Below are 26,719 nucleotides of genomic sequence, written 5' to 3'. Positions count from 1 at the left end.
ACTGACAGCAGTGAACCCAATGTGGGGTTCAAATCCATGAATCATGAGATCATGACCCAAGCTGAAGACAGATGCTTAGCTGACTGGGCCATCTAGGCACCCCTCCTTGAACATTATTTTAAAAGCTGTATCTGATGACATTTGGCAGTGGCTTTCTCTGATGCTGATCTCTGAGTGTGTCACAGATTCCCTGCGTTGGATTCCCTCTGTCCAAATACTTAGAGTGGTTTCTGTTTTCCTACTTGGAGCCTGACTGATACACTGCTGTCTGCCAGTCTCTCAACCCTGGGCCTTACAACTTCCTACACAATTGTTTTTCACAGCCTACAGCTCTTCTTTATATTGTATTAACTTTCAGCAAAAGGGAACTTGGTTCAGGAGCCGGGATTCTAAAGTAAATACAAATTGGAAAAAAAGAATCCCTTCTCCAAGACTCCTAGCCTTAGTAAATAATTTTTTTTGTTTTTTTAATGTTTATTTATTTTTGAGAGAGAGAGAAAGACAGACAGAGCACAAGCAGAGGAGGGGCAGAGAGAGAGGGAGACACGGAATCTGAAGCAGGCTCCAGGCTCCAAGCTGTCAGCACAGAGCCCAATGCGGGGCTCGAATTCACAAACTGTGAGATCATAACCTGAGCCTAAGTTGGACACTTAACTGACTGAGCAACCCAGGCACCCCAGTAAATAATTTTTTGATAACATTTTTGGGGTGCACACTGCCATCCTCCCAATTTTATTTTAGTTGGCCTGTTAGCAAGCAAGTTCATCTTCTCCTTCCACAAAACAATATCTGAGATACAGATGTTAGCTATTTACTAATAGTTAAGTCATCTTGAAACCATTCCAATTACATATTTAAAATTTTTCATTCTGAAGTCACTTATGCCAAAAAAAGTTATTTCTTAGACCTTGTCCTCTGAAGATACAATTTAAACAAAACAAGCAAGACACTGCAATGAGCACAATTCTTGGAGCTCGTAGGTCCCAGCTTCTTTTTCAGGAGGATTTTTTCCTCTAAAAATAAAGATAAAATCATGTTACAATAGAAATACTATAATAGCAATACTACAACTAACATTTTCTTCTTCCTATGATCTTATCACCTCCTCCCCATAAAAGAAAAAGTTTTTTAGCCACTTTCATGGGAAGAGTTACATCACTTCCCAGTTCTTCTGTCACTACCCCCCACATCTAGAACTTTAGATGTTAGCTTGTTTCTCTGGTCTGGATATGTTGACCAGTGAGGGCCTTCCTCATCCACTAGCTCCTTAGCTGTCTCTGAGGTTAACTGGTTTGTCATGGCCTATGCACTCTCTAAGACTCTCTATGACTAACTGTGCCTCAGTGCCTAATCAGTCAGGAGCAGTATGGACAGTATGTCCATCAGTATGGACAAACACCATACTAACACTTCTGCATAGAACACAGCCTTGATGACTCAGTGGGCCCATGCCACTTGCTGTAGGGCCTCCGCCTGGGGATCGCAGCTCACCTCTCCCACCTTCCTGACACTCTTTATTTTAGCCAGTTCCAAACTGCAGTATTTCAGGTGGGCTGCAGACTTGTGGAAAGGTGCCATAAACACACACCCATTATAGGGTTAGAATAAGTTCCTCATTTAGTTATCCAGCTTCAAAATTTTGTCAGAAGCAAGACAACATCAAAAAGAAAAAAAGAAGCAAGATGGCATCTGGGCAGAGAAGAAGCACATCACAGTGATGCTCACCTTAGTACCCAGGGGCCCTAATGGGGTAAAATCTGACCATATCTGGAACATTTTTTTCTTGTCAGGACACAACCATTTTAAACTCATGGTATAACAACATGTAACATCCTCATTTCAAACATCTGCAAAGTCCCTTTTGCCATGTAAGGCAATATATTCACAGGTTCTGAGGATTAGGTCATCTTCAGAGTCCAGTACTCTGCCTACCATAGTGAAGACCAGTAGCTGTCTACCAAACTCTGTTTTCCCTTCTATGGACACACAGCTAGACTACATTTTCTGTTCTTTTTGGCAGATGGGTGAGGCCACATGACTAAGGTCTTTCCAAAGGAATGCGAGCAGTATTGTGTGTTCCTTCCATACCAGGCTTGCAAGAACCTCCTATGCATGCTCCTCCTGTTCTTTCTTCATTTTCAGGACTTTAGAGGATGTGTGGAGCCTGGATAATCACTGACCTGAAAACCCATTCTGGACTGTTAAATTCAATTAAATTTAAACTATTAAATTATGGAAACTACATCATAGAGCCATTGCATTTTGGGTCTACTTGTTATAGTAGTTGATCTGGTTTATTAGTCAAGCCTAACTAATACACCAATAAATGAGAATATTTCCTCATAGTCCCTTGACGCTCAATGTCCATATTGAATAAGACTTAACTATACTTTCCTAAGAAGACTGAGATCATCTGAAATAGACAACCACAGTTTTTATCTCTCCTATTCAAGCATTTATTGAACAACAGGTACAGGGCAGGTACACTACTAATACCTGTGATGCCTGCTTCTTTTGTCTCTGTGGGCATACTTTCCTTTCTTTCTTGTTGCTTTTTCTAAACTGGGTCTCCTTCTTCAATTGTACTGCCCTCACCACCTTTCTCCTCTCCAATGGCATCTTAGCTTCTGCTTTCAAACATGCTGGCCTTGACCCCCAGTGTCGAGGTAGCCTTGCCTTCACTCTGCTGTGCCATCAAACAAACTACTTCTCTCTTCCTTTGCTTCTTTTCACTGTGAGACTTCATGAGAGTAGATAAACAACTGAGGCCTCACTTTGGGAGAAGTCCAGAGGTGGGAGGGAGCAGGGACTGACCTGGTCTGGGGGCTCAGGGAAAGACAAAAATGAAAAGGCAGTGTTGTAACTGAGGGCTGAGAGCTGAGGGCTGAGGCTGAGTAGGCATTACCCAGTAAAGGAGGAAGAAGAAAGTTACAAGCAGACACACTGCTAGAAAGAAGCTGAACTTAAAAGGCACCAGCAAGTACAAGTGGTGAGTGGAGTGGGTCAAGGTCGTGTGTGAAAGAGAAGGAAAGTGCTCTGGGGACAAGGTAAGGATTGGAGGTGGGGTATGGAGAAGAGTTGAGGAGTGAGGTGTACTAGGGAGGGGGCTAGAGCTCCAAAGACAGCCTGAGTGGTCGCCTCCGTAAAGCTCCTTGGGGTGCCAGGCCCGGCCCTCAGGGCCACGCCCAGCGGTCCCAGCTCAAACCCTCAACACAGCCAAAGCTGTTGTCGCTGTCAGAAGTGTGACCTGGAGCCTGCTCCCTGCTCAGCCGCTCTAGGAAGCTCGGGGACCCAGGTTGTGACTACAGGACCATTCTAATTTGTAAAAACGTGAGGACAACCAAAATACAAAAGCCGTGAGGACAACCAAGAAGATGGGTAATGGCAACCAAGGCTCCTCTTATCCCAGCTTATGACCGGAAAGATTTCCACCCCAGCGGGGGTGCTTTGGAGAAGGCAGGGATGTGTGGGAAGCCCTGAATCTTACTCACTCTCCCTATTCTAAGGGCCATGCTGTTCTGGACCCGACCCCACAAAGATCCCCTGTATGGACGAGGCGTGGGCTGTCAGCGCTGCAGAAGAGCTTTGGCACTAACCACTCTGTCCAAGCCCTGCATTAAGAGACTGGAACAAACACTAGCATAGTTTCTAACAGTTCAAGGCCATGTGCTTGGGATGTCCACTCCAGCCCCCTGAAGTTCTTGCGTGGGAAAGCTTAAAGCTGCCAGAAGAATTTAGTTTCTTCCAGCCAACACTTGCAGATAAGGTCCCTGTCTCCCAGTCTCTGTAGGAGGGTAGGAGCCTTGCTTCCATAAACACCAGTTAGCAAATCCAGATGGCCTAATCCTGCTTGTGTATATCTCCATTTCCCTGATTCTGAGCACCACCCCCACCACATGCCCCCCAGTGACTGCACTCAAAGCAAGATGGGATTTTCAATCTTGGGATTCTTATTTCCTCCTGAGATTGAGAACTGTTTAGTGCTGAGTGTGGAAGAGGGATCAGGTGGGAAAGCAAATGAGCCTCCTGTGTGAGGAGGTGCAGCCTGGCTCTTTATAGTTCTCCACCTCCCTTGCCTCAGGGTCTGCTTGTCAGAATGGTGGCGGCCAGGGAGTGGAAGAACAGCTCCAAGGTGTAACAAGGTCCTCTGGCTAAAGTTATTCCACTGATGTGAGCTTCTCTTTCTACCGTGGCACACTAATCTGTAAACTGGTCTTCAAACTTTTTTGTGGGTAGAAATCCATTTTTCAGATAGAAATTTAGATAGTATTCCCAAATAGACGGAAGTAGAGGTTTTCTAGTAGAGTGGGGAATTGGGGGTTTGCCCACTGGGTCTAACAGATTGTTCTGAGAGAGTTGAATCACCTCCAAAGAACCAGGTACAGCAAAGACTACTAAGTACTCCAAGGCACCCAGTGTCTCCTTGTTCCATTTAGTAATCAGACCCCACCCAGCAGAGTTTTGTCAGGGCATATGTCCAGCTTCCCTTCAAGTTTCTGGCCAATGGGATGTGAGCAGAAGTAAAAGGGCAGCTGTCAGGTGATTCCCTAAAAAGGAAGCTCTTAGTCCTCTGCTTACTTTGCCTCTTCCACCTGGCTGGGAACGGGGACAGCTGGAGTGACATCATGAACCCACAGGTAGATATCATGCAATGGTGATGTAAAGCCACCATCTCAGCCTCATTCATTACCCAGTATGACCTTGTGGAGCAGAGCAACTATTGCCCTGGACCACCCACCTACCCACCACTGTACTATCATCTGAAAGAGAAACAGAGGCCAGTCTTGTAAAGCCAGTGTGTTTGGGTCTTTTTTGAAAGTGGCTCAGCCAGTTGCTTAACCAGGAGACCAAGGAACTCAAAGGAGCTGTTTGATAACTTCTACATTACCTACTCGAAGCTCAACTTATGGAAGACCATTTCACTTTTGACACATGTTCCCATGTGGCTTTGGCCCACTTTGAAAACTTCCTCAACTCCACCCCAATGAAGAAATCTGTAGGTTTGTTGAATGAGAGGATCAGAAGAGTTGGTTCATCCAATCAGTCATAAATGTAGATGCTAATTTCTAAAATGGTGTAAGAACACAAAGGAAATTAGAAGCAAATCTGATTTCTATTTCCTTTTCTCTTTAAATCATTTCCTGCCAACTCCTACCTTTTATTTATTTTTACAATTCTTCCTGACTCCTCTTTTACTTGGATTTTCTCTGACATGCTTAAATAAGTTGTTCAAACATGTGACATTACATGGGTTGTCAGTGATGGGTCATGGAAAAGTAGGACACAGCTGACTGTTGGTGACTTGAGTACCAGGAGATGGTGAAACCACATGAGAGCTATACACTGTGTTACACTGTGGCAAGGAGCTTCCTGTTGAGATACTGCTAAACCTCACAGGGAAAATGAAAAAGGTCAAGGGTCACCTACAAATAAAAAAACAACTGTTAGAAGAAATGTAAAGTGTTTAGTAGACTTTTTGTTCAAACTGAAATCTTAATAATTGCCCTCATTTATGAGTCAGCAATAGGTCTAGGTGTCTCACATACATGATATCTAATCTTTACAGATTTATTCAAGGTAAACATTCTTATTCACATTTTATAAATGAAACTGGAATTCAGAGTAAAATTAGGTATTTGAACCCAGCTTTGACCCTTACCCCCATATCACCCTGCCTTCCACTTTTGACAAGAAATATAAAGTATTAAAAACTGGCCTTGGAGCATGTAATTAGTTTTATGCATTAATTTAGCTGACCATGGTGCCTAGATATGTGGTCAAACATCATTCTGGATGTTTCTTTGAGGGTGTTTTCAGAGGAAAGGTTAACATTTAAATTGATGGACTAAAGCAGATTGCCCTCCATAATGTGGGTGGGCCTCATCCAATCAATTGAAGGCATGCATAGACCAGGCAGATTGACCTCCCCTGAGCCAAGAGGAATTCTGCCAGCATTGGGCATTCAGACTCGAACTGTAGCAACAGTGCTGTTCCCTGGGTCTCTAGCCTACAGGCCTACCCTGCAGATCTTGGACATGCCAGCCTCTATAATTGCATAAGCCACTTTCTTAAAATAAATCATTCTCTCTCATATATGTATATGTATATATATGTATCATATATATATCATATATATATCATATATATCTTTCTATATCTATATCATCTATATATTTATCTATATATCTATCTATATCTATCTGTGTCTCTTAAGAACCCCATCTAATGGGGTGACTGGCTGACTCAGTCAAGTGTCTAACTTTCGCTCAGGTCATGATCTCACAGTTCTGACAGTTTGAGCCCCACATGGGGTTTTCTGCTTTCAGCATGGAGTGCACTTTGGATTCTCTGTCTCCTCTCTCTGCTCTTCCTCTGCTCACATGCATGCTCTCTTTCTGTCAAAAATTAATAAACATTTTTTAATTAAAAAAAAACCCATCTAATACAGAGGGAGAGAGGATTATAAAATAGAGGGAAGAAAACAGTGTTTTCAGAGATGAATGGTGGTATATTACAAACCAAAATAACCAGAGAGAAAGTGAAGTCAATTCACTGTTATAGGCTATTCTGAACTGCTTTCTTGCAGCTTCAGTGGTTTCTCTGGGAATGGCATAGCCACGTATACCAAGGGGTAAGGGAGTCAATCTAAAGATGCTGAGGCCACATTAGTGCCCTCTCCCAGCTTGTAATAATGCATCTGTGGCAGAATTTCTCTTCCTGGACTTATAGGAGGACTACTTTTCCCAGTCTCCTTTACAGTTAGGGGTGATGATGTGACTGAGCTCTAGTCAATGAAATGTGGGTGGTGTGATGTAAACTACTTCCTGGCTTGGCCCACAAAAATTTCTGTAATCCTCCAACTCTCTTGTCTACTGTTCCAGCAATCTGGGAAGTCCATATTCAAAATGAGTTGACTAGAAGATAGAGGAGGGCCACCAGTACCATATTAAATTTTGTATGAGCAAGAAATACCCTTTTAAAAAATGTTTATTTATTTTTGAGAGAGAGAGAGAGCATGAGGAGGGGAGGGGCAAAGGGAGAGGGACACAGAAGCAGGCTGAGCTGTCAGCACAGAGTCTGACACAGGGCTCAAACCCTCGAACTGTGATATTATGACATGAGCCAAAGTCAGATACGTAACTGACTGAGCCACCTAGGTGCCCCAAGAAAAAGCCTTTTAAGCACAATTAACTCACTGAGATTTGGGGTTTATTGGTTCCCACCTCTTAAGCTATTTGGTGCTGACAAAGGCAGCATCCATTAGTCTCCGTATTAGTTAGAAAAAGAGAGGCTGCTATAACTAAGAGAGTCAATGATACAATGTTTTTAAAATATACCATGGGCGCCTGGGTGACTTGGTTAAGCATCCGACTTTGGCTCAGGTCAGAGCTGACAGCTCCAAGCCTGGAACCCTTTTGGATTCTGTGTCTGCCTCTCTCTCTCTGCCCCTCCCCCACTCATGCTCTGTCTTTCTCTCAAAAATAAATAAACATTAAAAATTTTTTAAATAGACTAACCAAATGATCTGTTTACACAAGCTGTGCCAGCGTGATTATTCTCACAGGTGTCTCATTTTGATGATAACTTACATGGACACCCTACTTAAAGAACAAAGAACTTTATATCTCTCTCACTTCACAGTCCAAAGTGAGCACTCCTGCCTGCCAGCTCTGCCCTGAGTTCCTTTTATTTAATTGTGCTCTGCAGACTTCAGGACACTGTTGTCATCTGGATGGTTGAAGTGCGGCTGCTGCCATGCAGAGATTGTCATCAGTGACTTTTTGATTTTTGAATCTTTTGATTCCCATGGTTAAAGAAAGACCAAAGTGGAGCGCACAGTTTGAATATACCTCTAGCCCAACACTCTGAGTCACGTAATCAAAACATAAAACTGTCCTGATTTTTCCAAAATGCTGACTCTGACCTTAAACAAAACTTAAGCCTTCTTCATGTCAGCATAACCTATAGCTTCCTAGTCAACTACATATGAGTATGTTTATGCTGTGCTTCTACCCTAAAAAGAATATCAGTTTCTAGTAACCAATCACAGTAGAAAACAAATGTGTTTCCTCATGCTCTATAAATTGAGCTGTAACTTCTGAGAGCCAGCTATACCCACTTTTGGTTTGAAGTCTCCCTGTTTGCAAATAGTTTGTTTCTGGCTCAATAAAATATTCATACCAAGTCAGTCTCTCTGGATTTTCTTTTGATACCATTCTAGACTGTAAGCACAAAGAGACCAAAGTCCTAGTCTTTTTTTTTTTTTTCTAACTTCTTATTTTGAGATCATTAGATTCACAAGCAGTTGTTAAGAATACAGAGATCCATGAGATTCTGGGGTGACTCAGCTGGTTAAGACTGGTTCTTGACTTCGGCTCAGGTCATGATCTCATGGTTCCTGGGTTCAAGCCCCATATTGGGCTCTGCACTGGCAGTGTGGAGCCTTCTTGGGATTCTCTCTCCCTCTCTCTCTCTGCCCCTCCCCCTCTCCCTCTCTCTCTCTCTCTCTCTCTCTCAAAATAAACAAACATAAAATAAAAGAATACAGAGATCCTTTACCTAGTTTCTTTGCAAAACTGTAATATAATATCACAACTAGTATGTCAATATTGGTGCAAGCCAAAGATCTTGTACAGATTTCCTCAGTTTTACTTGTACTCATGTATGTGTGTTATTTAGTTCTATGCAATTTTATCACAGGTGAAGATTTGTGTGAACACCACCACAGTCAAGATGCAGACTGCTCACTAATACTTCCTCTCAGGCCTAGAGCAATGCCTGTCACAAAGAAGACACTCAGTAGATACTCACTGAGTGAATGAATGGATGCTGTACTAGCCAGGGTGCTCAGAAGCCATAACAGCAATGCAAAAATCCACCAATGTAAATGACATACATATAACAGTCCAGAGCTAGGATTGGAGGGACAGCTGTGCCATCTACCTCTGGGCCAGGTGATTGCTGCAGCCCCACCATGTCCTCAGCTGATGGGCAGGGGAAAGTTAGGGTGTGTCCAGTCCTTACAAGTACAAGGCCTGGACGTTGCACACATTGCTTTCCCTCACATCCCTTTGGCCAGAATTTAGTTGCAAGGACACACCAAGTTATAAGGGAGGCTGAGATTGATTGTACTATCTGCTTGCCATTGATCTTCCTCTCCCAGCGCTTGGCAAGGTTCCTCATGGTATAGAGTACTTCCATACCCTAATGATGCCCAGGGGAATGTGGGCAGAAGTAACAGTGTGTCAGTTCTGAGCCAAGGCCATGAGTGGCCTCTTGTGTTTCTCCTCACCCCACTAGCATGGCTGTCGCCCTGCATGAGAAGAGCCTGCCCCAGGAAGCTATTGGTTCAGAGGATGAGACAAGTGAAGCCAACCCTAAATCTGTCCATGGACTGACGCAGAGCTGTCTCTGCTGAACTGCAAGAAAAATAAATGGCTTTTTTGGGGGGAGGCCACTGAGATTTTGGGGGTGCTTGTTATGCAGCATAAATGCAGCAGAAACTTACTGCAGTGGCCATGAGTTCAGCCTTAACTGAGGAGTTCTACTGTTAAAGGGAAGAACACACGTTAGTGTACTGCGAGAATTCTGTGCATATGAGAGGGGTTCCTCCCTGGACAGGGCAAAGACAACTCAATCCTGTGGGGAACTCCTTTAGAAGTCCAGGGCATTGCCTAGCCAGTTTAGTTAGCATGAATATAATGTAATGGGAAGCACTTTCCTGGGACTGTATTGTGGATGGAAGCCCTAGAGACAGGCTGACCTGGGGCCAACTGGAATGGTGAGAACAGACTGGGAACTCCTTGGTCTGGAGGCATCTTGGAAATGGAGGGTCGGTTCTGTGTGGGAGAATGATGATAAAGGAAAACTGTGTCTTAACAAATAAAACTGTCACATTAACCAAAACTTTGGGAAGAATTTTCTCTGTGAGTCAAGAGATGGTGCTAATAATAGAAGCCTGAAATAAATGTTTTGCCATACTTAATAGCTAATCAGTGTTTGTTGCCAATATAACTGTAGAAAAAGCTGCCATTCTAATCTGCACTATATACAAGATTTGGAATGCATGGAAAGAGTACTGATGCACATACCAGATCATTCAAACTTTACCTCTAAAAGGATCATTTCTCCACAGTGCCTTGGCATCTCAGCATTCACAGTTTGAGTGATAAATGAAGCTTTTTAAAGAAAGCAGCTCTCTGTACTACTTGCTGATTAATCTGCCAGGAATTTGGGTGTGCAGAATTGGCATCAAATTTCTTCTACCCGGGAAACTGCTGGAAATATTCAAGAGTTAAAAAGCTTTCAAAAGCACAGCAATTTAGGTGTAAATATCCATTTTGAGGTAGATGAATTAGTCCCTGATAAAGTAGTGACTGCTTACTCGAACTGAGGAAAATAAAACATTTCTTCAAATGAGGTGCCTGGGTAGCTCAGTTGGTTAAGCATTTTGACTCTTGATTTTGGCTCAGGTCATGAGATCCAGCCCTCTGTTGGGCTCCGTGCTGACAGCGTAGAGCCTACTTAGGATTCTCTCCTTCTCTCTCTGCCTTTCCCTGGTTTGTGTTCTCTCTCAGAATAAATAAACTTAAAAAAAAAATTCTTCAATACAAATATATCCTAAATTTTACTTAGGTTGTTTTTGTCTGTTTGTTGTTTTTGGTTTTTGTACTTATCTTACTACTTTTTATTATGAAAATTTAAAAACACCTAAAAATATTGAAAGGCTAGAACCACAAATGCCTTTCATCTAGATTCAACTGTTGTTAATGTCTTACCATATTTGCTTTTTCTCCTTCTCTCCCCCCTCCCCATATACCAAAACACACCAGTTTTGAAAATAAGTTATTAATATGACATCATGATCTCTAAATACTTCAGCATGAATCTCCTAAAAACAAGGGTAATCTCTTATATAACCACAATGCCACTATCACACCTAAGAAAATTAATAATCATTCTATTATCATAACTAATATCAAAGCCATCTTTAAATTTTCCCAATTGTCTCCTAAAGATTTCTATGCAATTCCCCCATGATCTAATCAAGATTTGTGGATTCCATCTGGAGGTTAATCTGGAAACTCCCCCCACCTTAACTTCTGTTTGGTTTTAACTTATGTTGTTGACTTTTCAAGAGTCCAGGCCAGGTAACTTATACAAAGTCACACATTCCTGGGGCACCTGGATGGCTCAGTCAGTTAAGTGTCTGATTCTTGATCTTGGCTCAGGTCGTGATCTTGTGGTTCTTGAGATCAAGCCCCCTGTAGGGCTCTGTCCTGACAGCACGGACCTCTCCCACTTGCCCCCCCCCCCAACTCCCTCACGTCTCAAAATAAATAAACATTAAAAAAAATAAAGTCACACATTCTTCATTTGTCTGATTGTTTCCAGATGGGGTTCTTTAACTTTTACTTTTAAGACTGTATTGTCCTTAAAATAGAAGTTAGGTCTGAAGGCTTGATCAGGTTTAGGTTAATTTTTTTTTTGGGGGGGGCGGAATACTTCAGAGGAATCTCATGAGGATGGTCGTACATTGGGTTTTCCCACTACTGGTGATGCTAAGAATGATGACTTACTTGGCTGAGAAAGTGACTGCCTAACCTCCATGGAAAAGTATCTGCCTGGAAACAGAGACAGAGGCAAAGTTCACAGGCTAATGCTTTATGAGACGTACAATCCTATGAATGCAAAAAAAAAAAAAAAAAAAGGCGGGGGCAGAAAGGGAGGGAAAATGAATACAATGTAGTTTGTTGCCAAGCTGCCCATGATTTCATAAGCAGCCTTACTTGGTCTTGTGGGACATCTTTGGAGGTGCTCTGTGGCACCACTGCATCTGGGTGGAGTCCTTCTCTGGCACAAAGCCCACAGTGTACTAATACCCCTGTACTTCTGGAATGTGTTGCCAATGCCTCCAGGCAGCCACTGGGAAAGCCAGGGCTTCTGTGGGTTCCACTGTGTTGGACTTGGATATAGGAGCTTCTATGCACCTGGCAGGTGTAATGACAATCTTGCCAAAGGCAAAGATGTCCGTCATTGTAGGAGGTGAGCTGACAAGATGGAGGCTGAAGCTTTACAACCATCATTGGGACCTCTTTACCCAGGAGGGCAAGTGGGTCCTGAAAGGCAGGCAGGGCCAAATGCATCTGTGGGGATGGGCATACATTGTATCCAATACCAAAGGAACATCTTTTTCTTTGAAATTAGTAATGATATGTGGAATGGTACTTTGCCCCTATAGGAATATCCTATTGCCCAACCACTTTTTTTAAAAGTTATTTTTTGTAATTGATTTTTTTTTGAGAGAGAGAGAGAGAGAGAGAGAGAGAGAGAGAGAGAGAGAGAGACAGTGCAAGTGAGCAAGAGGCAGGGGTGGGGCAGAATCCCATGAGAAGCAGAGAGAGGGACAGAGAGGGACAGAGAGAGAGAGAGAAGCAGGGCTCACCTGGGCTCATGTTTTACCCAGCAGAGCTCATGCTCACCCGATGTGGGACTCAAAGTCATGAACTGTGAGCTCATGACCTGAGCTGAAGTCAGATGCTTAACAACTGAGCCACCCAGGCGCTCCTAACTACTTTTTATGTGATGGTTTTAGTACTCATTGATTATTCTTGCCTGAACCAATTATTACATCAGAAGTTGCAAGATATGGGGCCTAGCTGTGCCCACTGCTACTATACTATGGTGCCATTGCCTCTGGGCTCTTCAGGAACACAACTAGGAGTGTGTGTGTGTGTGTGTGTGTGTGTGTGTGTGTGTGTGTATATGTGTGTGTGTGTGTGTTCATATTGTTATTGGCATTATTAAATAGCATTTTTCTTAAAATGCTTTTTATATTTTATCTTTTCTCTTTCATATTGAAAATTCTTGGTTCCCAATAATATTAATGTATTTATAGTCAGAGTGGTGTGTTCAAATTACCCAAAATAACTTTCTTGTTCATTGTTGGTTCAGTAACTAATTTTATATAGAATTAGGTCATTAGTTTCTTTTAAGGTCCAGGCTTAAGGCATTTCCCTTTTGATGTACTTTTGTTTCAGAGTATATAAAATACATACTTCAAAAATCAACACTGTATCAAAACATTTAGTCACAGAAGCCTCACTCCCATGCATTATCCTCTCCACTCTGTTTCATTTTCATTAATTTCTGGTTTCTCCTTTCTGGTATTTCTTTTTGCCAAAATCAGCAAATACATAGATATAGTTGATCCTTGAACAACATGAGGGTTAGGGGTACTGACCCCCCGTGTAGTTGAAAATCCATATACAACTTTTGACTCCTCCAAAACTTAACTATTAATACCTTACTATAATAAGTATTATATACTATATTCCTATAAAAAAGTAAGCTAGAGAAAAGGTTATTAAGAAAATCATAAGGAAGAGAAAATAGATTTACTATACTGTACTGTATTTATAGAAAACAAATCCATGTATAAGTGGGCCCATGCAGTTCAAACTGTGTTATTCAAGAGTCAAATATATTTTTTAATTGCCCCTTCTTTCTTACACGAAATGAAGAATACTATATATTCTTGTTCTTTGTCTAGATTTTTTTCTTAATAACATATATCCAAGGAATTGTTCCATACTGGTTCACAGATAACTTAAATGCTGAAATTCATTTACTGTGATATATATATATATATATATATATCAAGTGTATTAGTCAGGGTAGGCCAGGCAATGTTGCAGTAACAAAGAAACCCTAAATCTTTACAAATAAAGGTTGGTTTCTTGCTTACATAAAGTCCTATGTAGTTTAGGGCACTATCCTGTGTTTAATACATGACTTGGGACATAGGTCCTCTATGGGAGCCAGGCTGGGTAGCCAGGGCTGGAAATAGCCCATGCCAGAGCCCAGTCACATAGCCCCAAACCAATACAAGGAAGGTTGAAAATATGTCTCATGTTCATGAAGAGGAAACAGAAATGGTGAATTATATAGTATTCTCTGCCACACCAGACTTTACATTCATTCTCTCATATAAATCCCATAACAGCTCTACAAGTTAGGTACTTTTATTATGTCCATCTTACAGCTAAAGACATGGAAGCTTCAAGCCTTTATATGCCTTTCAAAATTACAGTCAGGATCAGTTTCAGATCCAGGTGTTATTTGGTATTGTCCACTAAAAAAGCACAGCAAATCCATCTCATCTATCGATAAATGAAAAATTTGGAGGGACATTGGAGATCAGAGCAATTGGTGTAGGACAATAAATATTTAGGCTTTGGATTTATAAGCTTTTTTTTTTTTTTTTTTTTTTACAAAAGAGTGCAAAATAAAAATTAAATTCCTGGAACAATACAGACTAAAACTCACAGGACACAATGTTTCAGTAACATTGGACGATAAAACAGTTTTATTTATAATTTCTGAATCAAGAGCTAATTGTTACAGGAATTTTTTAAAGTTCAAAGTGAGACTGTAAACATTTTTTCTTCCTCTTCCTAAGTAAAAACATAATATGTTCACTGCATGAGAGAAATAATGACTCTTTCAAAACCATTTGGGATTGCTCTGAGGAATTACGCCAGGTAATCTCCAAGGATTTTTTTTTTAATGTTTATTTATTTTTGAGAGAGGGAGTGTGAGCAGGGGAGAGGCAGAGAGAGGGAGACAGAGAATCTGAAGCAGGCTCTGCATTGTCAGTGCAAAAAGCTTTATGTGAGGCTCGATCCCACAAACCATGAAATTATGACTTGAGTGGAAGTCCTATGCTGGGCCAACTGAGCCACCCAGGTGACCCATCATATCCAAGGATTTTAAAGTTCAAAAACCTTCCTTTTAGAGGAGGAAATGAAATAAATTTTAAAGGGCATTTGGACAGTGCCTTTAGTCCCATATTATTTATTGCATTTATATAATATATTTATATTATTATGTTTATTGCCCAAGATTGGGTACAATACTGGATTCCAGTGTGTGTTTTTAGCAAGTGACTGCAGCAAAATGAAAGAACTCCACTTTAAATGAAGCACTAGCGATCCATATATGCAAGAGACTGCAGATTCCATGAAAAGGTAAGGTAGTTCCAGAAGGTGACTTTTCCAGAACAGGACAAAGCTCACCCTCACCTGTGAGTGTGAAGCAAACTCATCCTGGCTGTTGATCCAACACAGGTTTCATAATATGATCCTGAAAGTAACAACATCTTAGTTAGCAGTGGTTTTCAAACATTTTGGACCCTGACTATAGTAAGAAATATTGTTAGCCATGTATACACACATTCACTCACGGATGCAAAGTTTCATGAGACATAATATAGGCAAAACACTCTGATCCTCTCCCCTTAACCTACTCTACTCTATACCCTATCTTTCCCCAAATGCTGGCATGCCTGTATTCACAATCTATAAGACTGGCTGTGTGAAATCCCTATGCTATTATTGCCTGTTGCTTTGGCTGGTCAATCAAATTGGCCTGTGTAGAATATTTATTTTCTCTTTTTGTCCCATAGCTCCCAGAAGGAAGAGGGCCTCAGTGCTTGGATAGGGTACTATCACCTCAGAATCAGTAACCAAACCCTGGAGCTTGGAGGACTCAGTGCTATTTATAGAAGTTGCCCCTACTGCTTTAATTCCATCTTCAAAACTGTTCAGGTTCACTTAGCATGTTGACATGTCACTAGGATTGCCAGATTTAGCCAAGCAAAGCAAACAAACCAAGATGCCCAGTTACATTTGAATTTCAGATAAACAATGAATATTCCTAGTGTATGTTCCATGCAATAACAGTAAGTCCTTGTTCATCTGAAGTTCAAATGCAACTGGGTGTTTTGTATTGTATCTGACAATCCAGCTGGCTGCACACCCTGTTTCCCTTTACCTTGAATGTCCTAGATCTTAAGAATAGATCTAGGTTGGACTGCATGTGGGCCCTGCTCTTGGGAGGGGGCACATTTTGGCTCAGTCTCCTTCTGCTCTCCTCAGTTTTAACTGTTGGATACTCACCCTATAGCCCCCTGCAGGGTTCTCTCATCTGGTGGGCACCCACTTAGACATGGCACTGGGGAGACAATGTGGCACAAATGCTGCTCCTGCTGTGTCCACTTGACCTTCAGGTCCCCCTGGAACCTTGGCATCCAAGTCTCAGGGATACAGGCTGTTCCACTGCCACCTCTAGCTCAGAGACAAAGGGACAGTCGCCATCCCTATCCAGTTTTGAACAGAATCCCAGTCTCTATTTCCTGTAGCCATTCCAATCTCTAGAAGTGATCTTTTCCACAAAGGAGGGCCTATAGGGAGGACAGAGAATTGCTTCCCACTCCACTCCTCCCCAGCCTACATCTTTAGCCTCTTACCTGCTTCCAATCCTGTATATCTCAAAGAAAAGTCTTGCCTTTCCATGAAAGCACACTATCCGTCCACACAGGCCAAGTCTCTTCATCCCCTCAGAATTAAGACCTTTGGACTTGGTTTTTCTTCTCATTTACCCCTCTCCCCAGGAAAATTGGTCATTATTTGAAATTGCTCACAAATGGATGGTTTAGGGAAGTGCTAGGATCTTCTCCGCCTCCTGCTATTCAGGTTGTTCTGGCTGTTCCCATAACATTTGGTTAATGGCAAGAATAAATTTCACCTCTTGGTCAAAGCTTGGGCTATGAGTTTTGAGCTTGGGGGCCTTACAGGGCCTCTCTCCATGGCTTGTGTTGTGTTGTAAAGCTGTTGCTGTGTTTCTTCATTGGGCTGTAACCAGCCTGAGGTCAGGGGCTCCACATTTGTGGAATCAGTACATAAAGTGGAGTCGGCTGCAGGTGGACAGAGAGAGTTGAAAAGTATGGGCCATGATCCTTGCTGTCCCTTCCTTTTGCTTTCATTACACCTTTTCAATAAACACATCTTCTTCCCTCTGATTGCCAAGATGCTTCAAGACATGCTGCCCATGCCACAATTTCTTCTGGGGTCTTCCTTCCCTTTGTTAACACCTTCTTATCCAGATCTTTCTGCCAGGGCTGTCTGGGTCTTCTCAAGTGGGTTTAAAAAACTCAATACAACAAAACTAATCATTGTTAATGTCTAAAAGGTTGACCCTGGGATAAATTTGAAATCCCATATTAAAAAAATAAAACCTCACAGATATTTATTAAGTTCTGCTATGTGTGCCTTAACACATAAGGTTAAGACACAAGTTCCTGCATTCAAGAACCATAGTGGAAGTCAAGATCTGAATACATAAAAAAGCCATTTAGGGATGACCCTAAGAGACTAGTAGATAATAAAATGCATTTGAAGTGACTTGTAAAGGTCACATAATGACACTGTGTTTCATCATTTGTGGAATCACAGAAACTTTGATCAGATTATCCCTAAAGTTTCCTTACTTGTTCCAAATAAATTACCAACTAGATTATTTAAATTTTATATAATAAAATAACAAGATATTGTATTCACTAAGTGCCAGGCACTATTGCTGACAGCTGCTCCAGTCTTTACAAGAATACCATGAGGTGGCTATTATTCGTTTCCCACTTGGCAGGTATGGAAATTTAGGCATTGAGGTTAAGAATTTGCCCACAGCACAGAGCTCTGTGGTAGAGCTGGCATATGAACCCAAGGCAACAGGCTCTTGAGTGTACATGACACAGCTGTGCCATAGTGTCTCTCCGCAGGCCTAAACTCATGCTTTCCAGTACTTACTTTTCAGGTTGCACTTCCTCACATTTTTAATAGGGAAACACTGCACTGTTCTTGGAATGCCCATACTATTCTCCATTACTCAACAAACTTAGCCCTCTAGGTTGAAACTTGTACAATTTGTAACCTAGTTTCTAACATTTTCTTGGCTGTGTATCTTTTTAGGGGTTTGGTTTACTGAAATCTGTAAATTTCACTCAGATTTTAGCTCAGAAGTCCTGCCTCATTTACCATGTCATGTTTATCAGGTTAAATCTTCTACGTTTTGTATCTCTCTTCTAACCTTCCTTAAGTTTGATACCACACCTTCCCAGGTGGCATTTTCATATAGTGCTTCACTAAAACTTGGGTTTCCTCTCTGGCTGCTCATGACTAGCCTATAGCCACTCACACTCCCCTGGAGTCTCTCCAGATACTGCTGGGGGTTGGGTGGAACTGAAAAATATGGAAAGGAGTAAGACAGTTATACCATAATGAATTCCAATACAAGGTAAAGAAGAATCAGTACTGACAACTACTGAGGTTTCAAAGAGGATGTGGCATTTGAGCTGATGATAACGGACTTCTGAAGACTTTGGGGGAGGAAGAGAAGGAAGAAGTACAGCCCAGGCTGAGGGAAAGGAGATGAATCTGGAGTCTCCATGTACCTCAGACCTAAGATCCCTGGTCTGTTCCCTGGAATGAAATGCCTGTGATATTCCAGGTATTGTCAAAGCCCAGAAAAAAGTAAATTAATTTTTTTCTTGGAATATTCTTCTCACTCTAAATTGTAGATGAGTATATCTGATCCATTTCAGATATCACACCCAATTCTCTGCTGAAATTCCAATTGTTTTTTGCCCACTCAAGAAGGCATGTTAGAATGCAAGCATGCAAGCTTGCTATTATTTCCACAGACATGACCTCAAATGGGTCTGATTATTTAGGAGGGTCAATCACCTAAAAAAGTCAGCCCTTTAATAGCTACTAGGAATGAATCAGTGTGTGACACAACACAGAGGTAACTGCCATGCAGCAGTGAGAAAACTGGGAGGTGGCAGGCACAGAAAATGATTAACTCCCAGAAGCCTGTGGCTTCCCCCCACCTCCCTAAACAGTTTCCAGACAATTCCTACTGAGCGTTTGTTGGGATGTTGGGTTGCCTTTAACTTACATTCTTCCATTATTCTGAAGTAGCCTATTGCGGGGCCAGGGGACATATAAGAAAGCAAACATATCTAGCAAAAGATCAGAGATGGTCTTTTGAAAGATTTATGTATGTCCTTTCCTTTTTATGACTAATAAATATTATTACTAAAAGTTATTTAAAATGTTTCCAATAATAAGAAATGGTTATTCTAATTTAAAACCCATTTCAGGGGTGCCTGGATGGCTCAGTTGGTTAAGCGTCTGACTCTTGATTTTGACTCAGGTTAGGTTGTGGGAGCCAGCCCCACATCAGACTCTGAGCACTGAGCCTGCTTAAGGTTCTCTCTCTCCCTCTGCCCCTCTCCCCCATTTGCACGCTGTCTCTCAAAAAATAAATAAAAATAGAAATAAAAAAATAATAAAACCCATTTCAAAAAAGATAAAGGAATTATAAGGTTATAATTATAGCATAGTTTGAGGTTAGTAGTTGTAATTGTTTTCTTCCAAGTACTTTCAACTGCTCCTATATGAGGAGAAGCTTTAAAGGATTTGGTTGGGGTATGTGAAAGCTGGTTACTGCAGTCAGGGCCTTTAGAATCCAGGCACCCTGACACCAAAACCAGTTTAGATTATAAGGAGTAGGAATGTTCCTGTTTGAGCTTGGTTCTGCTTGGAGTAAGGCATTTATGACCCCAAACCAGGAACTACTCCTCCTTCCCTTTAAGACCTTGCTGGTGACCCACTTACCCCCTTTAAATGACCTTAAAAAGCAACTATTCCTGATTAATTTTACATCCCTGTAAACACTCTTTACTTCAGTACTTCTGAAATGTTTTGTTTTTTCCTGCAAATTTCTTTGTTCTTTCTTGAGAGTAAGTCTCCTCTTTCCCCATGACTGATCTATCCTGAAGGCAAAAGGCACTTCTATTTTGGACTGTGTTCCCTTGACTTCTCCCTTCTACATCTCTTCTTCCTTCCCAGCTACCCCTACAACCTGTGGAGCTCAGTACAGGAAAACCTCACCCTCCTGGCATCAGGATCCAAGGTTTTTTATACTCAACAGGTAGCCAAACAATTCTCACTAATGGAGCTGGTCTAAGGAAATATTGACCTGAGCAAATGCTCATGGTTTAAATGCAAATTCACAGATTTAAAAACAAACCAAATGGGATGCCTGGGTGGCTTAGTCGGTTAAGCGTCGTCGTACTTTGGCTCAGGTCATGATCTCATGGTTTGTGAGTTTGAGCCCCGCATAAGGCTCTGTTCTGACAGCTCAGAGCCTGGAGCCTGCTTTGGATTCTGTGTCTCCTTCTCTCCCCCACTTGTGCTCCTCCCCCACTTGTGCTCTGTCTCTCAAAAATAAGTAAATGTAAAAAAAAAATTTTTTTTAAACAAACCAAGTAGTCAGAACTTGTAATTGTTAAAGAAAGGTACTCAAAAGCAGACCAGCTTTCACTATGGCATAATCACACTTTGAGAGCCCTGAGAAAGGGACAGGCCAGGTGAGAAACAGGAGTAGCTTTGTAAGGGAGGAGGGGGATAAGGTAGGTGCTCAGGGCTTTCTCTGTTCTCAGATAGAGAGGGCATTAAGTGATCTCCCATGAAAACTCAATGTGATCCAGCATCCTAGCACTTTCTGATTGCTATCTGTAAACTTTTAAACCCCATAGATATTTACATTGCTCTTTGCAGCAATGTAAATGAGCAATGAGTTCCCACAGCCTTGGTTTCATTTGATCCTCATGAATACTTTGCCAGGGGTAAAGGATAGATTTCATTATCTGCACCTTGGAAAAGGAAACCAAATCTTCCACCGCAGAAATCAGAGAAGCCAGGATCTGAGCTGGCAGGTAAATGTTAACTGAATTAAACAAACACAGAAATATATGAGTGTTTTAAGGTAAACAGGTCTCTGTCCTTAAGATCATAATCCAGTTGGGGAGAAATGCTCAAAATTAAAATAATTAAAATAATAATACAATTTAATATGGAAAAATCAGATACAAGATGATGAGTGCATCCTTCTTTGTGAAATGAAGAAAGTGCTATGGTTTTAAGTGTACTTAAATAACATTCATCCCATGACTGAACTGAAATCCCCAGAGTCTGCCACTTGCCATCCAACCTTCATCTCAAGTCTCTGCTTAATATTCTAGGTTTTACTAGGATTCCTTAGTGTCTGTAAAAAGTCCAGCTTTACACTTAGCTATGGTGATGTCTGAGCTTGTCACATCCTCTTCAGTCCTGTATTTGCAGTGCAACTCTGGCCCTCCTGACTCCCCCCCAACCCCCCGCCTTTTTTTAGGCCACAAGGAACACGAAAAAGGGGGTGGGGAATATCCATCTTCAGTGTTCCAGAAAAGTCCACCTTCACCTCCTGGAATTAATGAAGGGAGTAGAGTTTAGAGAATGGCATGGTAACTAACGAATCAGACATTAAAGAGGATGTTTTAGGAAAGAATACCAACCAGGCCAAAGAGAAAGTGAGAGAGAAGGCAAAGATAGAACATGCCCATGGTAAGGATTATCTCTACCAGACACAGAAGAATCATGGTATGATAATTACGTGTGTATCAATAGGGATAACAAATAGGGATGACAGATCATTTAAAATTGAGATTTCCAAAAATCCAGGAAGGCATTGGGTATCACTGCTCTCCAGAACACACAAATTATCCCCCAACGCCTCCTCCTTCACCTGGGGATTCTGTGGCCTTCTGTGTGGAGATTGTGGTCCTGTCCCATTATTCACTCCTTATACCACATTGGCAAAAACAGATACAAAAGTCTCTAGTTTACTCCTAAGTATTAATTTATTCTGAACGCAGAGCATAGGCAGCAAGACCAGACCTCTGGCCTAACTGCTGCTGACTTCTACAATATCAAATGAGCACAAAGATAGATTTAAAAGGCAAGTGGGGCGCCTGGGTGGCTCAGTCGGTTGGGCAGCCGACTTCGGCTCAGGTCATGATCTCGCGGTCCGTGAGTTCGAGCCCCGCGTCGGGCTCTGGGCTGATGGCTCAGAGCCTGGAGCCTGCTTCTGATTCTGTGTCTCCCTCTCTCTCTGCCCCTCCCCCGTTCATGCTGTGTCTCTCTCTGTCTCAAAAATAAATAAAACGTTAAAAAAAATTTTTTAAAGGCAAGTAACAAACTGGGAAAATATTTGCAGCACAAGTAACAATATTTTATTTTATATTATATAAGAGTTCTAGCAAAGGAGTAACACAAAGATGAGTCCCCATGGGCAAAAGATACAAGTAGACAATTCACAAAAGTGATGTATACAAGCAGGTTCCACTTTACTAGTAATGAGAACATAATTTAAAAGCAATACAAAACCACTCTTCTATCAGGTTGGTAAAGATGACAAAGAATGAAAAGACAGTGTTGGCAGGTGTAGAGAAAAGGACCCTCCTGCCCACTGGTGTCAAAGCAGTGCCACCCTTCTGTAGCATCAAAAACCTTCAAAAACGAGTGCACCTTTTGACAACAGTTTCAGTATTTTATACTAAGAAAATAATTAGGGATGTGCACAGAGATTTAGCTACAAGTAATTTTACAAAAGTGAAAATTTAGAAACAACCCAAATGTACAAAAAACAGGGATTGTAATTATGGTACATTTGTATAATAGAATACCGAGCAGTCATTAAAAATGCCATAGAAGTATATTTTTTGACGTGGAAAAATGTTAAGCAATTAAATATTAAATATTAAGCAATTAAAGCTAATTATGATTCTAACTATATATATATATATATGGAACAAATATATATATATAGGCTTGATTACTTCTGGATTTTTTTTTCCATTTTGCTTATTTATGGTTTACTGCTTTTCCGTAATGCATGTCCATTTCTTTTATAACAATTTTAATGTTTATTTATTTTTGAGCTGTCAGCACAGAACCTGATGCTGGGCTCAAACCCACGGCAGCTAGATCATGACCTGAGCTGAAGTCAGATGCTTAACCAACTGAGTCACCCAGACACCCCTCTTTTAAAATAATTTTTAAAAAACAGGTAATTATGTGAGGGTAAAAGGATAGAAAAGGCATTAATAAATTCTGAATTCACTGGGATTAAACTGTAACTGAACATTAATAAATAAACAAATCATAAAGTGTCAGCATTTACCTTGAATTAGACTTAGGTTTTTTGCCATCAGAGGTAATAAGGCCTAGAATTAAAAGTGACTTGAGTTATAGAAAATACAGTTATAATTCAGGCATAACCAGTCTTTGAACTGTAAAATCTGTACCTATTACATGTTTATATGTGTGTATAGAAAATATTTGGGGGTGTCTGGGTGGCTCAGTCGGTTAAGCATCTGACCTCAGCGTAGGTCATGATCTTGCGGTTCATGAGTTTGAGACCCGTGTAGGGCTCTGTGCTGACAGCTCAGAGCCTGAAGCCTTCTCTGGATTCTGTGTCTCCCTCTCTCTCTACCCTTCCCCCGCTCTTACTCACTCTCTCTCAAAAATAAATAAAACATTAAGAAAAATATTTGGAAGGATATCAACTAAATTTAAAAGTAGTCCTCTTAGCAGGGTGTGATTAGTGGAGGAAGGGAGATAATTAACTTTTTCTTGACACTACTCTATACTGTTTGTTATAACAAGCATGCAAAAATCTGAGTACCTTTAAAAAGCAAAAATGGTTCTAATTACAAATATCTAGAAATGTGGACAGTATCTATGGTATGGAAAAAATTAATAATGCAAAATAATGTATACTATGCCCATAACTATGTCATGTATCTACAGGTGAGAAAGGCTGGGATGGGAAAACTCTATCATGGAAATAGTTGTTCAAGTTCATTTATGTGTTCACTTATTCCACAAATATTTGTTGAGTACCTACTAACAGCTAGGCACTTGGGATACAGCAAGGAATCAAACAGCCAAATATGGCTCCCCTCATGGAACTTATATTCTAGCAGGTGTGGACAGACAAGAAGTAGTAAACATAATAAATATGTTAGTTGATAAGTGAGTGCTATGGAAAAACTTGAGCAGAGTAAGAGAAACTGGCACTGCTGTGAGTGAGGAGGGTTAAATGGTTGGTCAGAGTGAGGTTGGTCAGAGAAGGCCTCACTGAGGTGACATTGGAGAAAAAGTTTGAAAAAGGTAAGGAAGTGAATTAAGCAAATATGTGAAATATCTAGAAGAGCTTTATAAGCAAAGGGGACAGCCAGTGCAAAGAACCTGAAATGGGTTCAAGGAAAAGCAATGAAGGCAGTGGGCCTGAGTCAGAGTAAGTAAGCAAAGGGAGAGCAGGTCAGAGGTAATCAGCAGTTAGTTGGTGTTTGGCTCTGTAGGCCAAGGATTCAGGCTTTTTATTCCAAGTGAACTGGGGAGACACTGTATGGTTTTGAGTGGAGAAATGCCAGGATCCCTTTGGCTGTTGTGTGGAGATTAGATTACTGGGGGTCAGGGAGTATGGCAGAGAGACCTGGTTGATCAGGTGAGGGATGGAGGTTGCTGTGGGGATGATGAGGTGTTGAACACTAGGTATAGTTTGAATGTACAGCCAACAAAATCTGATTGGGTAGAGGATGTGACAGAGGTATGAGGATGGCTCTTGAGCTTTGGGCCTGAGTAAATGAAGTGCAGTTGCCATTAATTCAGATGAGAAAGACAGCTGGATGGAGTAGGTTTGAAATTGGGGAAAGAACTTATTTGTGGACCTATTACGTTTGCATGTAGTAGCAATATAAATTTTGTTTTCAGAACATTTCTAAGTTACTCAGTCGGTTAAGCGTCTGGCTCTTGGTCTCCACTCAGGTCATGATATCACAGTTCATGGGATCCAGCCCCACATCAGAGTCTCTACTGACAGCATGGAGCCTGCTTGGGATTCTCTCTCTCCCTTTCTCTCTCTGCCCCACCCCTGCTTGCTCTCTACCTCTCAAAATAAGGAAAATTTAAAACATTGTTAAAAAAAGAGAATGTTTCTAATAGTATGATGACATCTTTCCCCATAAATCATTTCAAGACTCCTGACCCAGCAATTATTACATTCCCAGTACTGAAAATATGCAAATTTATTACAGCTGGGAATCTGCAGAAATCACAGGAATAGAAGCTAAGCCAGAAGACTGGAGCCTAGGTTCCAGTTTTCAAAAAGGGGGAAAAACCCGAGGCTGCAAATCTATCCACAGTCCTGGCAATATTCTAGAATATGTCACTAAACGGATGGTGTATGAACTCCAAAAATTAGCTACAGCTCCTCTTGGATTCAGCTTAGAGTCAAACAAGTCAGACTTTTCTTTCATGTGTCTTCTTTCCTTCTCATAAAGAACCCTTCACTTCTGATACTTCTGACACCAAATGAGTGGGTTTCCCCCTCCCCACCCCCACCAAGCAATCTTCTGTGATACCAGCTGGCTACATCAGATCCCACAGGTTAAAGGATCAGTCCCATGAGACTGACCACACTGTAGATACTAATCACAAGTAGCAGGTCCCCAAGTTTCCCACAACTTCTGTCTTAGCTACAAATCGGAGGTTCCCAGGATCTCTTCCCCTTGGATTCAATTACTTGCTAGAGCAGCTTACAAAACTTACAAAACTTATTTACATTCACCAATATAATGAAGGATGCAGATGAACATCCAGATGAAGAGATATATGGGGTGGGGTGTGGGAGGATGCCAATTACAGGAGCTTCTGTCCAGTGGAGTTGGGGTGCATCAGTCTCCCAGTACATGGATGTGTTTACCAACCTGGAAGCTCTTGGAACCTGACTATTGGGAGTTCTATGGAAGTTTCATCACTTACACATGATCAATCATGAACCCCATTTTCAGCCCTTTTTCCATCTCCACAGAATCATGTCTTGTCCCTCTAGTAACCAACCCTCATCTAGGAGCTGTCTAGGAGCCCACCCAGAGTGGCTTCTTTTGAACAAAGGACTTTCCCATCACCCAGTAAATTTCAAGTTTCACAAGCCCTGTGTCAGGACCACGGTCAGTGGGCCAAATATTAGAACAAAAGATGTTTCTAGTGCTCTTACCACTTAGGAAATTCCAAGGGTTTTAGGAACTTTGAGCCAGGAATGAAATAAAGACCAAATATATATATATTCCTTCTTATAAAACATAGCATCTCATAAGATATGCCAGAAGACTGAAGCTTAGGTTAGTGTTTTCAAAAATGAGGGGAAAACAGGCTGCCAATTCGTTCACAGTCCTGGCAAGATTCTAGAACATGTCATTAAGGGGATGACATATGAACTCCAAAAATTACTCTTGGATTTAAGTTGAACTCAAGAGCAAGTCAGGTCAATATATTTAGAAAAGAAGCTACCAGGGCAATTTTGGAACTTGGCAGTCCATCGCAGGAGTGGAAATGTTTCTTCGGGGAGAGGTCTCCGGTGGACCGTGATAGCGGCAGTACTGGGTAGTGTTACCGCCTGGGAGTCCAGTCTCTACCACAGCCTAAGTCGTGCAACCTCAGGCTGACCTGTCTGCTGTGCAAGGGGTGTTAAACCATGTAAAGTGCTTCGCACACTGTGCGTGGAGGGTGTAGTGAAGGCGCGGGGCACTCATTTTAGAGTATTCTTACCCTTTTCTTTCCCTTGACGCAATGAAAGGTCCTACCTAGGCGAGAGAAGTAGCGAGGATAAGTAAGCGATGAACAAAATAAAACTTCTTTGGTACTGCCACAGAGCTGTCAGCACTGGAACGGTTAATACTGGCTTCAGTGCTTCCTCAATTGTTTCTCACCGGGAGGACGGCCGGCCGGAGAGGGGCGCTGCCTTGGCCTTTGCCAGCACATAGGTCAAGCAGGCTGTTGCTAGGCGACCTCAGGAGGGCACCAGGGCCAAGCTGCCCCACCCCCTTCCTGCCCAAGTCCTACCCCGCCAGGCCCACCAGCTTCTACTCTCGCGACAGGCCGAGGCGTCGTGACGCATGCGCTCTTCTTACCACAAGGCTCGAAGTGACGCG

General features: G+C 41.7%; 1 long non-coding RNA gene across 7 annotated transcripts; it reads right to left on the bottom strand.

The window, feature by feature from the left end:
• Positions 1-635: 635 nt before the first annotated feature.
• On the bottom strand, positions 636-26,647 carry LOC125170984 (uncharacterized). Of its 7 annotated transcripts, XR_007154155.1 has the most exons (6): positions 26,372-26,647; positions 15,084-15,144; positions 10,111-10,277; positions 5,156-5,423; positions 2,497-5,066; positions 636-1,013 (listed from the first exon to the last, which is right to left on the bottom strand). It is a non-coding gene; the product is annotated as an uncharacterized LOC125170984 (long non-coding RNA). The 7 variants fall into 7 exon arrangements; XR_007154157.1 differs by having other exon boundaries at positions 2,497-5,423; positions 26,337-26,647; XR_007154156.1 differs by having other exon boundaries at positions 2,497-5,423; positions 10,092-10,277.
• Positions 26,648-26,719: the final 72 nt, after the last annotated feature.

Source organism: Prionailurus viverrinus, chromosome A1 (genome assembly GCF_022837055.1).
Source record: "Prionailurus viverrinus isolate Anna chromosome A1, UM_Priviv_1.0, whole genome shotgun sequence".
Taxonomy (NCBI): Eukaryota; Metazoa; Chordata; class Mammalia; order Carnivora; family Felidae; genus Prionailurus; species Prionailurus viverrinus.
Note: the sequence above shows the minus strand (reverse complement) of the source record. Positions and strands in the feature narration are given on the sequence as shown.